This window comes from Eucyclogobius newberryi, unplaced genomic scaffold (genome assembly GCF_026437365.1).
Source record: "Eucyclogobius newberryi isolate DKJ021-1_F unplaced genomic scaffold, fEucNew1.0.hap1 SCAF_2, whole genome shotgun sequence".
NCBI lineage: Eukaryota > Metazoa > Chordata > Actinopteri > Gobiiformes > Gobiidae > Eucyclogobius > Eucyclogobius newberryi.
In genome coordinates, this window is record NW_027315834.1 from 5,623,602 (window position 1) to 5,639,716 (window position 16,115).

General features: G+C 39.8%; 1 protein-coding gene across 2 annotated transcripts in view; it reads left to right on the forward strand.

Annotated features, from left to right (window-relative positions):
• Positions 1-2,192: 2,192 nt before the first annotated feature.
• Positions 2,193-16,115, forward strand: part of plxna4 (plexin A4) — a 313,531-nt gene continuing 299,608 nt past the window's right edge. Inside the window, exon 1 of one of the 2 annotated variants that reach the window (XM_072454782.1) lies at positions 2,193-2,505. The gene's annotated coding sequence lies outside the window, so the exon portion shown is untranslated. The remainder of the gene's footprint in view (positions 2,506-16,115) is intronic. The other variant, XM_072454783.1, reaches the window with a different exon arrangement.

Below are 16,115 nucleotides of genomic sequence, written 5' to 3' on the forward strand. Positions count from 1 at the left end.
GTGGTTTAACAATTATTCACGGTTATTTACATCCCGACCAAAACAACATTAAAATCCTACATTTTCTTTCCTCCTTGTCTCCTTAACACATGACTGCTTCTTGATGTGGGACCTGCTTTAAGAAATCAAACTTTCTGAATGATCAATTTGACAGTAACATTTAGATAAAGATTAGATTTACTGAGGAAAGGCTGAGCAGAAAGGACTTCTACAATCGCTACATTTATTTTAATTGAACTAAAAACAACCACATTTATTTGGAAAACAGTCACTTTTCTATTAATTTAATTAAAAAAAAAAAAAAAACACATTTTCTTAAAAAATCATCACGATTATCAATTAACTTAATATTCTTGACGTCCCTATATCTGCATAGTAATCTGAAGAGAAAAAGTGGAATCTCATGATGAATATTTGAAACAGCGGAACAAGTCGAGAAATCAAACTATTGTTAATCCAGTTGAGAGAAAAGCATTCTTTCCCTCTATATGCAAATGTCTTGAAGACAAAATAGTTTGTATTTTGGCAAAAAATAAGCCGTTGTTTTGCTGCCCTGGACCTGACGGCGGGAGCTGGACCGGATGGATTCTCAAGATTTTGTGAACCTCCAAATATCATGAGAATTCATCTTACTGGCCAGGTTAGGATTCTGATGAAAGAACCACATAACCAGAACTGGCTCCAAAAAACACATTACAAAAAAAACAACAACAAAAACAAAAAGGCAATTCAACTTTGTCAACATTTCTTTCAACATTATTTTTAGGTACAATGTTTGCGAGTTTAAGAGATATTATAATCCAAACACTCTCAAAACATGTAATCTTAGAATTAGAATCGTAGAATTTAAACAATGACAGGAACATGTCTTAGGGCAGGCTAAAACACAGATGCATATGGGATCATTTAGCTAATAGCAGCACTTTTATATCCTTAAGGTAAACGGAGAATATTAATATAACATATCTGCCCTTATTAACACTTATTCATTAGAACCATGCTTACATAATGAGATTTTAAGCATATTAATTGCATTAAGTGGGAGGGGGATGCACTTGTGAATAATGTTAAAAGATCATCAAAGGACAGAAATGCAGATTCTTAAACCCCTGTAACTATGCGAGTGTCCTAATTACGCTGCCATGTTGCTTAATCTCTATCTTTAAATCATCCCCGGATTAGATTCAAACCGCATGATCTGATATCCTCATGTTGTTGTGCCTTTGTGCAGACAAATGCCCCTTTGACTCTGTATGTCCTACTATAGATTCAATGTGAAAAGCGAGACTCTGCAGGTGATTCCTCTTGAATTTAGAGCTATCATTTAAGACAGAAGACATGTATTACAAGTTTGCATCATTGTTCAAATTGTACGTATTTGGGATATACACATTTTAAAACGGAATAGAGTCAGTTTTAAATGTATCGGTCCATTTTGTGTTCATATTAAATACAAAATCAGTTCAGTGGGGGGTTTTGGATTCCTTATTATAGTTTATCTTAGAGCAACTAGATCTAATTGAAATTTGGAGTAAAGGTCCCAGTGAAAGTTCACATGTAGAGAGCAAATAGTTAGTGTCTAATCCTTATTTATAGAGATTGTGTGTTGGACAAATGTTTTACCCACCATAGTGCTGTAAACTGGGAGTCACACAAGAATAAACCGCTTCAACATTTCCCCTACACCAGAGGAGCATATTACAGGAACATAAAGGCATTTGTAAAAGGCTTAAATGGGCTTTTTTTGCGCATCAGTCCACACCACAGTAATGCTGAATAAGTCTCTTTAGGGCAGTTGCCAAGGACTTGACCCAGCCCAAACCGAGCCCGTGCCGCAGCCAATCGCCGCCGGTGTGTCACTGCGGCCAGCGGACAGACCCGTGCTCCTCTTGTGGCCGTTTTCAGCGGGCTCAGCGCCATCGCGAGTCCCGTAGCGCACTCCAAACTCCTGGACCGCTCTCGCCTCTCCACCCGGCCGCCTCCCTCCCTCTCCCTGCGTCCCTCTCCGTGCCTCTCCGTGCCTCTCTCCCGCGCATCCCCGCCCCCGGTCTCTCGCACTCTGCTGCAGCACTCGCTCGTCTCCACACCTCAGTTGAGCAGGAGCACCGCACTGAGCCACACCGTACGCGCTCGGGCACAGCCTCCTCCTGCGGTAGCGTATCCCGTGTGCGGCGCGCGGCCACTTTTCCCGGCGGCAGAACCAAGTGCGTCTTCGGCGGGGAATGGGAGCTTCAGATCGCGGCTCTCAGGGTTCTCAGAGCGGCGTGCTACGGTCCTGCTGAGCGGGGGATGCTGCTGGAAGTCCCGGACAGGATCCGCCTTCTTCTTGCTCCACCTGGACCAGGGATTTAAACCGGACTTGCCGTTTGATCCGGATTTACCGTTTTGTTTGAAGTGTGCGTGTTTTGGGGAGCGTGCCGAGTTGGGGACCGCTCTGCACGTGCCGCTTTCCGCAGTGTCGATGCGGCTGCGGCTGTGAAGTGGATCTATCTGCACACATTACAGGTAAGGACCAGGGGCTGCTCCCGGTGCGTCACCGGAGCCTCCCAGGACCGAGGCAGCGTGCCCGGGGCCGGTTTGGCCACTGCACCATCCAGGTGACAGGAGCTGCACCTGTTCACGCTGCGCCAGGCTCACCCTGCGCACTCGGGCGAACCTGCCCGTTTGGATCGCACTGTCCCCGAGAGGAAACATGGGAAATATCTGCATTTTGGACGCTTGGTCTCATGTATTATTTGTATTTTCGAATTGCATCTTAAAGCCCCCCTCGCGGTCCTTTAGAAGGAGCACATGCTCCGCGAAGGTTCAAACTACCGGGAGACTCGGGACTCGCGCTGCACTTACGCGGCGCCTTCAGGATCACACCAAAGACATTTCTGCGGTGATTAAAGCGGCTCAATGTTGCTTGAGAGGCGGCAGCATTTCTGTTGAAGGATATTCAAATAAAAAGGGCTGGGGAATGTTGTAGAGCAGCGTGTTTGACACGGATTTGGATCCACATGGGATCGCCGCTCTCCAAACGGAGCTGTCAGACACATTTTACATCCGAGCTTCAAACGTGCTCCACTCTTCAGTGTTTTAAAGTCACAGTCTGTGTCGCTTTAAGACTTGTATCCACAGTGTTCAGGATCAGGATGGTGGGGCTCCGTGGGGCTCCGTGGGGCTCCGTGGGTAACGCTCAGCATCTCTCAGACAGATTCATCCTCCACGCGCCTTTACCAAAGTCTCCGTGTCCGTGCCGCCTTCACGCGCGTCCACATCTCACTTTGCTCATCTTGTTGCATTTTAAAACAGTTACAACATGTTTGCAGTCATTATTCTGACAGCCTGGTTTCTTCTCCACAAACGTGAGAAAGCATGCAAATATAAGTTTTAGCACGCGCTCTGAGCTTTGAAATGTCCCTTTATTATTCTACTAGACCGTTGTTTCCTTTGTGCCAGTTTGCAGTAAACGCTTTCAGTGACATTTAAGATGCTGGCTTTGGTCACTCTGTAGATGTTCTGGTCTGTGTTGTTTAGAGAGCTCCTGATGTGCTTTACACGTCTGAGTAGAATGAAATAGTCCTGTCCAGGTTTCTGGCCGTGCTCAGCTCCTCCGTGCAGAAAGCAGCTGCTCCAGCCTATACAACATGCAGCAGACCCCTCATAGTGCACACAGACTTTGTACTATATGAGCCCCCCTGAGTCTGCCCCCACCCCAGCTCCCCTACACCTGCACTCTGCCATGAATACAGCTATTTTCCCACTGGCTGGTTCAGCAAACGTAGGTACAAGTTACTCTAAAGTTAAAGAAAAGCCTATTATAAACTCCAAATGTACTGATAGGAATGGAAATCAGTTCTCAGCAAACAATCTTTATTACTATTCATATTGCTTTCAGTTTTCACTTACCACTATACTAATATTAATTTAACACCTTTTTGTCTTTTTTTTGGTCAGTTTTATTTTTTCTTTGTCGCCTATGTCTAGGAATGTTACAATATTATCACATTTTAATGTTCCAGTTATTGTTCAGAGAAAACAGCACGATTTAACGATATTTCACGGTTACTGAGACCTTAACAACAGTGAAATCTTGTATTATCTTTCATTCCCATTGTCTAACATGTTGCTATTCCCCAAGTCTGCGTCCAGCTTTTTGAAATTAAACTTCCTAAATGATAAAACAAAATAAAGTTCATGTGGCCTGCAGCTTTTTTCCTACACATGCAGCTTCCCCATTCATTTTTTTATTTTTTACTGTTTAATATTGTATCAGCTTCGGCCGCTCTCTCCCCCCGCTCTTCTTGTCTCTCCCTCTGTCTCTCCCTGCGTGCTGTCCATCACTACCTGCTTGTAGGAATTGGAGCAGCAGCCTTTATCGGCCTGTAAGCACCTCACATTGACATACTACCCCCTGTCTGTCGGCCAACGTTACGACTCTACAACATTACGCTCCGGTTTGGACCCGGAGAGCCTTGTCAATATTATGGCTCGCTAATGGATAAACTTACCCCGACCTCGGCGATAAAGATATTCATTACGTTTTGGAGCATTGTAGTGACAAGGACAACTGATATTCTGTAGTGGATTTGTGTTCTGATGTAATTGAAGTCCTCTTTTAAGTGGCTGCGCGGTTGGAATACCTGAGAGCAGTGTTCAGAAGCCCGGAGGCAATATTTTTTATGTAATAGAGTACGTAGCATGACTGAACCAGGACCAAGCCTGGACTGAGCTGGAAGACAACCAGAATTATTGAGAATTAAACCAAGTAAAAAGAAGAAATCTGCAGCAAATGACTCAAACAAGGATAAAGCAAGGACTGGAGTAGACTAGACTCAAGCAGGACTAAACAAGAGGCTGAAACTGGGCAAAATTGGGTCCTAATCATGACAAAACCAGGGCTAAACCAGGATTATACAGGGAGTAAACAATAGTGAAAGGAAGAACTTAGAAGCAAATGGTATAAATAAGAAAATAACTAGGACTGGAGTAAACTAGACTCAACAAAAAGCTAAACCAAGCCAAAACCTGGACAAACATAATGAAAACAAGTCTAAACCAGTCCAATCACATGACTTAATCTGGTCTAAAACTGGATTCGACCGGGTCTTCCTAAGGCAATGTAAGGCAGTGACTTATTGTACTTTGTCCTTTGTAAGACCTGGTTAATCCTGACGTGAACTTGATTCAGTCCCATTCTTTTCCAAGTTTAGTTTCAGGTTTCGTCCTGGTCTAGTTCCAATACTGATGCGGCGAATGTGGTGAAAGCACCCTTAGTCACTTTACCGTAAAGTCAGCAATAAAGACCCGCTGTAGCTCAAGTCTCATTTCTAGGGCTGTAATCGACGAGACCTTTTCGACTGACTAAAGACGATTGATTTCAAAATAAATGTTGTGCAATAACTAGAATTAGAGAAGTACTAATTAAAAGCGTCTCCATGAGTGAAAAGGCAGAAACTTCCAAAACTCCGGTGAAATCACTCCGTGACCTCTCCTTTCGATTGCTGTACATAGAAAGTCGTATAATCCTCATAAAATGACAAATACAATCTTGACGAAGCTTTCTCAATAGAGGAACGCAATTGGCTGTAAATAATTGAAGGCAGAAAGTAAAAAGACTCCCCAATACAGCAGCGATACAGCAGATGAACTCAGGTGCTTCTGTTGCCTCAAGTGCTCGTTGTGTTGGAGTTTTTGGAGTTGAATACTTGTTATCTTGGCCGGTGTGTCCTGGAGGAAGTTTGCCTGTGGTGCGGCTGTGAATGATGAGTGCAGGGCCGGGGGAGGCTCGTATGAAGACTGTGGCCGCTGACATGACTCATCGTGTCACACTCAATGATGTGTCTGTGGACCCGACCTCAATTGAACGCTCTGTTTGTTCCCACTTTCTGTTGCTCTCTTTCGTTCTTCAGCAGGACTTCCTCTAATCTCGGCCTAAAAATAAAAGCTGGTAGTGGTGTCATTGTTTTGGCTGTTATGAGATGAACAGATTAATTTGGGAATAATGTTAAAGTACTTTTTTGCTGCATTTACTAGAGATATTGTTCCTTAGTACTGCTATTATGTTTTTCTATTGCCGGTAGATCCCATAATTAATTCTAAAATATTAGTTGAAACCAGACGTTAAACCATAGTAATTGAGATTTGATTTATTGTCACCAATATACATTTGATGTCTTTGTGGAAATACATTTAGTTCCGTTCTTCCTGTTGTAAAGCATTGTACAAATAAAGTTTGATTGACACATTTTTCTGGTATAATGATTTGTATCGTAGGCCTGCTTTAGTGCTAAAACAGCACTAAAGCAGGACTAAAACAGGTCAAAAGCAGGTCTAAAACAGGACTAAAACAGGTCAAAATCAGGACTAAAACAAGTCTAAAGTAGGACTAAAACAGGACTAAAACAGGTCTAAAACAGGACTAAAACAGGCTGAAAGTAGGTCTAAAACAGGACTAAAACATGACTAAAACAGGTCTAAAGCAGGACTAAAGTAGGTCTAAAACAGGACTAAAGCAGGTCTAAAACAGGACTAAAACAGGCTGAAAGTAGGTCTAAAACAGGACTAAAACATGACTAAAACAGGTCTGAAGCAGGACTAAAGTAGGTCTAAAACAGGACTAAAGTAGGTCTAAAACAGGACTAAAACATGACTAAAACAGGTCTGAAGCAGGACTAAAGTAGGTCTAAAACAGGACTAAAGTAGGTCTAAAACAGGACTAAAACATGACTAAAACAGGTCTAAAGCAGGACTAAAGTAGGTCTAAAACAGGACTAAAGCAGGACTAAAGTAGGTCTAAAACAGGACTAAAGTAGGACTAAAACAAGACTAACCAGGATTAATACTATAACACATAGTATCGTCTGAATATCATTATTGAGATGGATATAGATTATTTCCCTATTCTTAAGTAACAACACTCCAGAGTTCAATGTTTTCTCCACCTCTCGACAGGGCAACACGCAGACAATGGATTAATTCTATTAATTAAACATATGACCAACATCACGGTCACCAGTCACCATCATGGCTTCTACCAACGCAATCAGATAGAAAGACGATCCAAAGAATAATAGCTTATAAGTATGTAATTAACCTTTTGGAAACGCGCCGTAGAGCCGCATATCGATGTTTGTCAGCACAGTGACAGCACAAGTCTAACGGCAAAGATCCCTGAACAATAGGTGTCTTGAAGTCTATAGGGAGAAATCAATACGCGTCACTGGGCCTTATTTAATGAGACGCATCCCTGAGTCGAAGAGTTTACTCAGCATTTGTGTGAAGCCTACAGAGGATAGGTATAAACACTATAATATTTCTGTTTGCGTAGGTGCTTGTCATGCTTCTGTCAGGAGCAGCAGCAGCAGCAGGAGCAGCAGCAGCGCTCACGATCTCAAATCTTTGTTGCGTCTTTAAAAAGGGACATAACATATAAGATCGCAATCGAATCAAAATCACACTTTGAACGGACTCAAGAAGCAAGTCGCATGGACAAAACATCCCGTCTCATTCTGCACAAAAAGCTGCAAACCCTGTCATTTCGATCTGTTCAAACATGATATGCTCTACATTTGACTCATTAGTTTGTCGGTTCATCTGCCTTTTGCAGTGGCACTGAACTTGGAACAGAATCTAATCGCAACCGTAATACTCTTTTGATATGTTGCCTAAATCGTGCAGCCCTAAACTGAACATTTCAACTTTATCATTCATAAAGTTTGATTTAAAAGTGGTAATGTCTCAGGAGGGAGAGATGCTTTGTACCAGGTAAAAGCTCAAGTGCTAATTCAATTCCCTGGGCAGGTGGATGTTATTAAGTCTTACTGAGGGGAGGAGCCTATTGTACGTGTTTTAATGGTTGGGGGAACCGTAGTACCCAGAGGAAACCATAGTACCCAGAGGAAACCTACGGGAGAACACGCAAACTCCAAACAGGAAGGTCCCATCAACATTTTTGTTTTCCTTTGGTTTTGTCCTTGTTTAGACCTGGTTTAGCCCAACTTTAGACCTATAATAATTTGATTTTAGACCTAATTATCTGTGATCTGTGGTACTCTGAAGGCCAAATACTTACTTGGTATGAAAAGCTTGAGAACCAGTGGAGTCGACAGTTGTGAATGAAGAAAATTCAGGACTTGCTTGCTCATGGTGGACTATAATCGTGACTTACCATAGTTTCAAAACCGGGATATTACTTTTTGCTAATGTGATATTGTGACATCCCAAATATGTAACTGGCAGAATGTTGGTCCCTCATCTCACGGCAAGAAGGTCTTTTGTTCGAGTCCCTTCCTCCAGAAACATGTGGTTTGCAGTGGCACGCACAGTCGCTACATGATCTATCTATTATCTATAATTATATGATTATATGATGAATCACTATGGGAAACATTTGTAGTCGTGGGACCAATACTAAACAAATTGGTAGCACAGCGTTTTGCACTATCGCTTCACAGCAAGAAGGTCCTGGGATTGCTTCCTGGGTGGTGTGTAAAGTTTGCATGTTCTCCCTTTGTCTGTGTAGGTTTCCCGTACCACTAAAACACAATAGGCTCCTCCCCCTAATAACATCAATCTGGTACAAAGCATCTCTCCTGATAAGGTTAATGTATAATGTCTCAAATAAATACATAAAACAAAGATCATTGTCTAGACCAGATCAAACCAAGTCCTCATCGGGACCAAAATGAGCTCAAATTAGGACAAAAAAACACCAAGTGCACCCATAAACACATACGAAAAGACCTTTTATAACAAAGACAGCAACAATATAAAATCTAGAAGCCTTCAGTGATGATATGTCAAACTTTATTTGGTATATGTTTTATTAAAAAGTATAATCATTGTGCTGTGGAAATCATTTTTTGACAAGTCGATAAAAAATATCTGTCTGGCTACTACTAAAATAATCACTAGTTTCAGAGAGATTTGACCACATTTCTGAACTTTGTAAGACCTTTGTCATTGTTACTATTGGAGCGACATGCCCCATAAAGCACTGAGGACAAATAACCTTCAACCTCGTCCCTGTCGTACAGTGTATCTATGCACATAACTTTATCATTCTGTACATTGGTCACTAAAGTGAGAAGGGAAACATGGGCCATCACTGTTTGCTGTTCTCTTTTTGGAAGATGGGAATCGAATTGTGCACAGGCAGCTTCCTGGTATCAGTAGTTTTGCCAGACTGCTTTTTTAGATAAGACTGTGTTAAGCGTCTCTCGTGCAGGTCCCTGTGATTCATACGGAGCCACGAGTATAAACGGCTCTCTTTGATGCTAGGGCCGATGACACAGAGACGCAATATCGGCTCTAATGTTTGCGCGTGCCAAGCCGAGCATGACAAGCCGTAAATTAGTTTTGTTTCAGATGCGTGAAATGATGAGAAAATCGCAAGACGGTCATTGGGGCGTGTTTTGTTTTGTTTTATTTATTTATTTTTCTTCCTCCTCAATCTTCCTCCTCTCTTCATTTGCAGCCGCCCGTGCAAAGGATTAAGCCCTAATTCCATTCTCATCTTTTTTTTTACCCCCTCCCTTTCCTGGCGTCGAGATGAAGCATGGCTGCGCGTTCCTATTATTAATCCATTTTAGACAATACCTCAAAGTGTTGGAAACCATCCCCACGCACCCATGACTATTACAGAAGACAGACTGAACGGGTCCATGTTCTGGCGAATGTGTCTTGTAGCCTTTAAGCCTTTTCTCATGGCTTCACACTCAACATTAGCTCCTGAGCGTCTAAGCGTGCAGGCGGAGACATGTTTTCCTCACAACTGCGTTTCATTTGTCGAGCGCTTGTCCTGAGGGAGCCTTCAAACCCACACGGCCAAAGTGAATGATATCTCGTACAGCTTATTACTGTTTTTCCTTCATTGCGTTATGTAGTGTGGTTTGGCCATCGTTCAGTTCTAGATGTAGTTTTGTTTGAAGGTTTGGTCCTGGTTTGAGCCCATTTTAAGGTCTGATGTTCACACGAAGCATCTAAAAAAACATCATGATTTAACCATTATTCATGACCAACAAAACAATTAATAACGATTAATTCATTATTAATTTAATTAATTTGATTAATTGTCTAACGCATTACTATTCCTCAAATTTGTGACCAGCTTTATGAAATCTGAATGGCAAGGATTGAGCTTTAAAAATACCTAATGTTGCTTCTAAATCATTATGTTTTAGTTCTTATGATCTTGTTGTGACCTGAATAATCACAATTATCGATTACCCTAAAAACATTGACATTCCTTGTTCACTCGTGTCCATGTTGAGTCCTGGTTTGAGTCCAGTTTTTGTCCAGATGTAGACTAGGTTTGGTCCTGTTCCAGTCCGGGTTAAGGCGTGGTCTTGTCCAGGATTAGTTCCAACTCTCAATTAAAGTCAAGTTTAATACAAAGGGTGATTCCAGTGTGATCTTTGTGCAAGTGTGAAGCACCCTCAGTTTGGTCCTGTCCTAGGTTTAGTCCCTATTTTAATGTGGTATGTGTGAGTGCTTCAGACCTGATTTAGTCCTAGATTAATGAGAGTTTAGAACACCTCACTCTGCATAATTTTACGCCATCTATGTTACAATATCCAAATCTCACAATACGATAATATGAATTAAAAGTACAATATTTATCGCATGATTATACTGTATGAAATTATACTTTTTCCTTTTGGTTTGGTCATAATCCAAATAATGAATATATGAAAATGCTTAATATACTGTAGATCCTGGACCTTGAAGTGCGTAGTTATTGAAAACAGTTCTTGCTTTCTTTATGTACCGTTGTCATTTTTGCTCGGCTACAGTTAAGCGCTTGTCTTAGGCTAATCCTTCAAACGTACACCGTCTTGGCGCAGTAGAACGAGTAAACGATGTACTTCTCATTACCCTTTTTTAATTACATTGTGGCTAATGAATATGTTGAAACCCTCAGCGTATTCCTTGTCACTTTTTTGTCTTGTGGTGTCACTCATTTCCTGTGTGCCCGTGGTGTCAGGGGGGCACCGGGATGCAGCGCTACCACAGTAATTGTCAAACAGCGGGCCTATAGAGCTTCCCCGCTGCGCTCCAGCCAGAAGGCACGGACTTTACAGTAAAACCTCCCTCTGTCCTCTGTCTTCTTTCTCCCCCCAGGACACTGCAGAGTCTGCTCGCATAATGATGGAACAAGGCGTAGACGAGGGTTTCATGTTCGTCTTATTGCTTTTTATGCTCCTGCCTTGTCTAAATTGGCTTCTGATTGGTTTGGGCTTGCAAAAAATGTTGTCAACTTGGCTGTGTCAATGTTGTATTTGATAGTTTTGTGTTCACTGGTGCTTCTAATTATGTCAAGCCAAAAGAAATGTGTTAAAACATGTCCTTAAATTAAGTATAATTACCATCATAGAAATATGACTTTGTTTGAAAGGTACAACTTTTTTTCTTTTTAATTTTAATTCCAACTTTTTATAGCATTTTTTTTTTTATTACAAACGATATATTCAATAGTCAAAATACTAAATAATTGCCTAGTATGTACAATTCTACTCTGGGCAGTATAAAAGCTTCTCTAAATTTGTATCCTATAGCTTAGAAATAATAGTGTAAATTTTTACTGTTCAGAGTACTTTTTGGTATTGAAGTAAGTAACAGTGTAGTACTCTTACTTGAGTAAACGTTTTGTTTCCTCTTCCCACTGTGAGTATAATAATAATGTATTTGATTTATTATAACGTTGTTGTTATATTATGTTGTGTTTCTTGCTCCTTCTTTTTCTTGCGTCTTTCAGATACATATTTTTTTCATTTTTGTGTCTATCCTTCAAAAAATCACAATTTTTTAAAGACATTTTCTTTACAAATAAATTTACTTTAAATTATAAATCAGATGTTACGCCAAGACAATTACTCAGAAGTTCGAAGTAGTTTTTCCAAATACTTTTTTACTTTCTGTTAAATTAAATTAAAACTCTAGTTAATTTCTTAGCTATTCTGCCCATAAAAGATGAAAATAAATAAATAAAGTACTTCACTGTGCCCCCCAACCCGTAGAGAATCCACATGAGTTTGCATTACTTATGACATGAGTATTATTTTCTTTCAAATGCAGAGATTTACCTTTCTGTCCAGTACTTCCCACGTTACTGTGTTACTATGGCAACTCAAGGAGTCACCTGGGTTTCCCACTAAAGAGATGATAGTGTTTGTTTAAGAAAAATGGCTCCATAAGAGACTGGAGGTGTGCGAATCAATGGCCACGCTGACCTTTTCATGAGAGTGATTTTACTCTTGAGATTTTCCCATTAACATTTGAACCACTGCATTGGACCAGCGCACGCGCTTCTGACGCTTGTTGACATTTTACACACAGTTTATCACATGTGGAATAAACTATGTTAAAGTCTTGTCAGAGCCATCATATGATTTGGCTCTTTTTTTTTTCTTTTTTCTAGCTTTATTTGGAAATATAACATTCAATTGTCCCAAAAAAGAGCTCGTCAAAATAAACACTGAAAGACTCAAACTGATCAGGATTTACAACCCAAGATAATTCACATTCAGATATTGTCAATACAAAACACACATTGTAGATAGCCAAATATTCAACTAATATTTTTAATTTTTTTATTTTAATATATTGCTTTTCTTCCTGGGTTCCAGAGTGGAGCAATTCTGAACAAAGAAGAGCTCTTAAGTTAGTAAGTAGCAACATCTGCATTATCACATATGATTTACATTTAAAAGGCAAAAGGCCTTAGGAATAAAAGTATAAATATTAAGCTTACTTAGTTATTTGTTTGGAACAACAGAGCGACGGCTTGAGGGCAGTAAAGAACTCCTAATGACACTATAACTTAACTTTTTGTAAAATTTGTGCATTACAGAATGATTTATTTTAATTTCTTTTGTGTTTTTATTAACAATGGAATTAAGAGTGCTCTTGTCAAACTAGCAAAAAAAAAAAAAAGATAAGTACAGTTGTAATCACTAATATTGCTGATTTCTTTACTTATATTTCTCTATCCAGTGTCCATCTTTAATCTTATTCTTGTAGAAATCTTGCAGCTGTTCACATGGTGTAACATTTGGTAGATACAGATGTTTATGTCTGGTGGGTCCTGGGAAAGCGCTCATTTTTGTCTAGGCATAATCACCTCAAATGGATATTTAAAACATTTGTATGAAAAAAGTGAAGTTCTGAATGGTATGAAGTAGAAAATGAATAATAATTTTCTGCAAGGGGGTACAAATGTTCAGATTAGGGATGTCAAGATTATTCGGTCATAATTCAGGTCACAATGTAATCATAAAGACTAATAATTGTGACTATTTCAGAAGCAAAATAAAGTAATTTCATTTCAATCTATGCTCCAAAATGTGTGGTGCCATTTGTGTGGCCGTTTATATCACAATAATTTAAAACGTAAAACTATAACGTATTTTTCGGAGTATAGGTCGCACCAGCCAAAAAAATGCATAATAGAGAAGAAAAAATCATATATAAGTCGCATTGGAGCATACGTCGCATTTTTGGCGAAATTTATGTGATAAAATCCAAGAACAGACATTTCATCTTGAAATTTGAAATAATAAAAGATTAAAGAACATGGTGAATAGCTGTACGTATGCTAACGTAACATCTACAGCTACATGACGCACAGACAATGAACTGACGTAAGAGTCTGGCATGTTAACGTAATATATTAACAGTTATTCAGAAAACTAGAGTGAGTTTTAACTATAGCAGATAGACCTGCTACAATAACAAACTTCAAGTGCGATATAATGTATGTTTGTATGTAACTACAGAAAAATGTCACGATAAAAGTCAAAGTCCTTTCAAGTTAAAGCGCCAAATTTGCAGTAAATTGCCCTATTTTAGCACTGAAAATACATCTATATATTAGTTGTAAATACACATTATGAGGAGAAACAAGTCAGAGTCGAGCCCAGAGTCACTGGCATTCAAGTTCAAGTTGAGTCCCAAGTATATTTTTTTTGTCCAAATCCTACGATTTGCAAGTCTAACAAGTATTTTGTATTCAAAATTTGTCATTCAAAGTATTTATTTGACCCTGTACTGCTCAAATCTGGTTGTACTACAAGAAAATAAAAACAAAACACTCTCCACTTTTGCAAAAAAAAAAAAAGTACACACAATAAATACTGAGCACCGAAAAATATTGTTCCAGCTAATATTTATCGAACAATAAGTCTGCATAGTAAATATCAGGCCTAATATGTATGCGCTCTGTTGAGGAAACTGGAGGAAACCAGGGCACCAGGAATAATCCCATTCAAACATGAGCAGAACATGCAAATTCCACACCGTACGCTGTCATACGCTCTTGGAACTGAACCTGTTGCATTCCAGCTGTGAGGCGAGAGTGCCAACCAATTTGTGCTCCCATGTCCTCCTCGCTCCCTGCCTAATACGGCTGGATTTGTAGAATGTGGTTAAAATGAGGATATTTCCGTGACACAGCCTGTCAAAGTGCTCATTTGTCAGCCTCTTCTGCCCATTACTGCAGCGCCACAAGTCTCCACAGGTGAGACGTTCTATCTTCACTAGCATGGCCCACATTTCCCTTCTATCCCACATGGACCACGCTCGCTCTGGTCTTTTATATTGAGTTTTAGAGCACGCGAAGACAGAGTATGAGGACGCACGGAAACCAGGTCATATTTGTCTTTTTAATTGAAGCCTGGCTGATAAATGTAAAACACATGGGTGATTTTAGGAGCGTTGGATAAATGTATAAGGCTTTTTGTTTGTAGTTGTTGTTTTGGAAGACAACCGTAGTTTTTTCAGTTTTAACTTTAACTTCACAGGTCATCATGACTAGGGTTGTCACAAAAGTATTAAATGTTAGTGTTATGATTACTGTAAGAAAAAAACAGCACAATTTAACAATTATTCACGATCACTGAGCGCAAACAGTGAAAGCTTTATCAAATCAAAAATCAAACAGTTTACTTTTACTTCTAGGTGTATTTTAGAAGTAAAACGCTTGAATTAAAAATACATAATTTTGCTTCTAAAATTGTCAGTTTTTTCAGTTCTTACTAAACTTTATATTAAATATATTGCAACCTGAATAATCATCAATTATCCAAATAATCTTGTCAGCTGATTTGTCATTTATAGGGATGATGCCTTTCTATACATCCAGAAATGTGACTTTACTATCCCTTGTGGAAAGGGTTTTAAGAAGTATCGAAATTCAGATATTATCGATACTAAAACTCGTATTTAAACTTCATTCATCAAGTATTAATTAAAAAAACAAAAAACTAATCATATCAACAGGACAAAATGTGACCTTTTAGAATGAACTCTTTATCAGAACTAGCATAAGACCACAAGGTAACAAAAATAAAAATAAAAGGAGAGAAGATCCGAGTCAATATCCTCATTACAGTTTATTCATTAAAATGTTTAGAGCGTGTTGAGCCTATTGCCTAGTTTTGAAATTTAGTTTGAAATGATAGATGAGAGATGTTATTAAATTCCCTCCCCTTTATATGGTATCTTGTAAAAACAACACTTTGGGACAAAATAAGACAGCTGTGTACTGTGCTGAAATATTCAATTAAAAGCCGTGTGCACAGCTACGATTGGCTGAGCTTTGGCGGCCCACCCAAGCTTCACTTCTGAAAAAGATACATAGTATGCAGTCCAAATATTAACAATGTGTCAGATGGTTTTTGAGGGATAGGAACTAGTAGGATTTGAATACCCTTCCTTATTTTGCTATTTGAAAATGGGGTAATACAGCTTTAACATTACAGGTTTGCACATCATACCTTTTTGGTAATATTTGAGTCTCCCTTTGGGGGACAAACTGGTGGTGAAACCATCCTCTGACCTCATTGCAGCTGCGCGCCGTATACCACAGGGCTGGGGGTCTTTAAGAGTCTTGTGCGTGGATTATAAGATTTAATCCATCCACTTCTAGCAAACCAATCAACCAGTGCAGTGATTAGACCCACAGATGTGCGCCGGCCTCCCCTTGTGTGTGTGTGGCGCTGCGGGATCAGACCAGGCAGATTAATATAGCGCTGTTTTTGTCCAACAACTGTAGTTCTTGCCCTTTGTAACGAGCTTAGATCAGCAGTCACAGCAGTCCCGTCCAACCAGACGCACACTAGCACCGCGGTTCA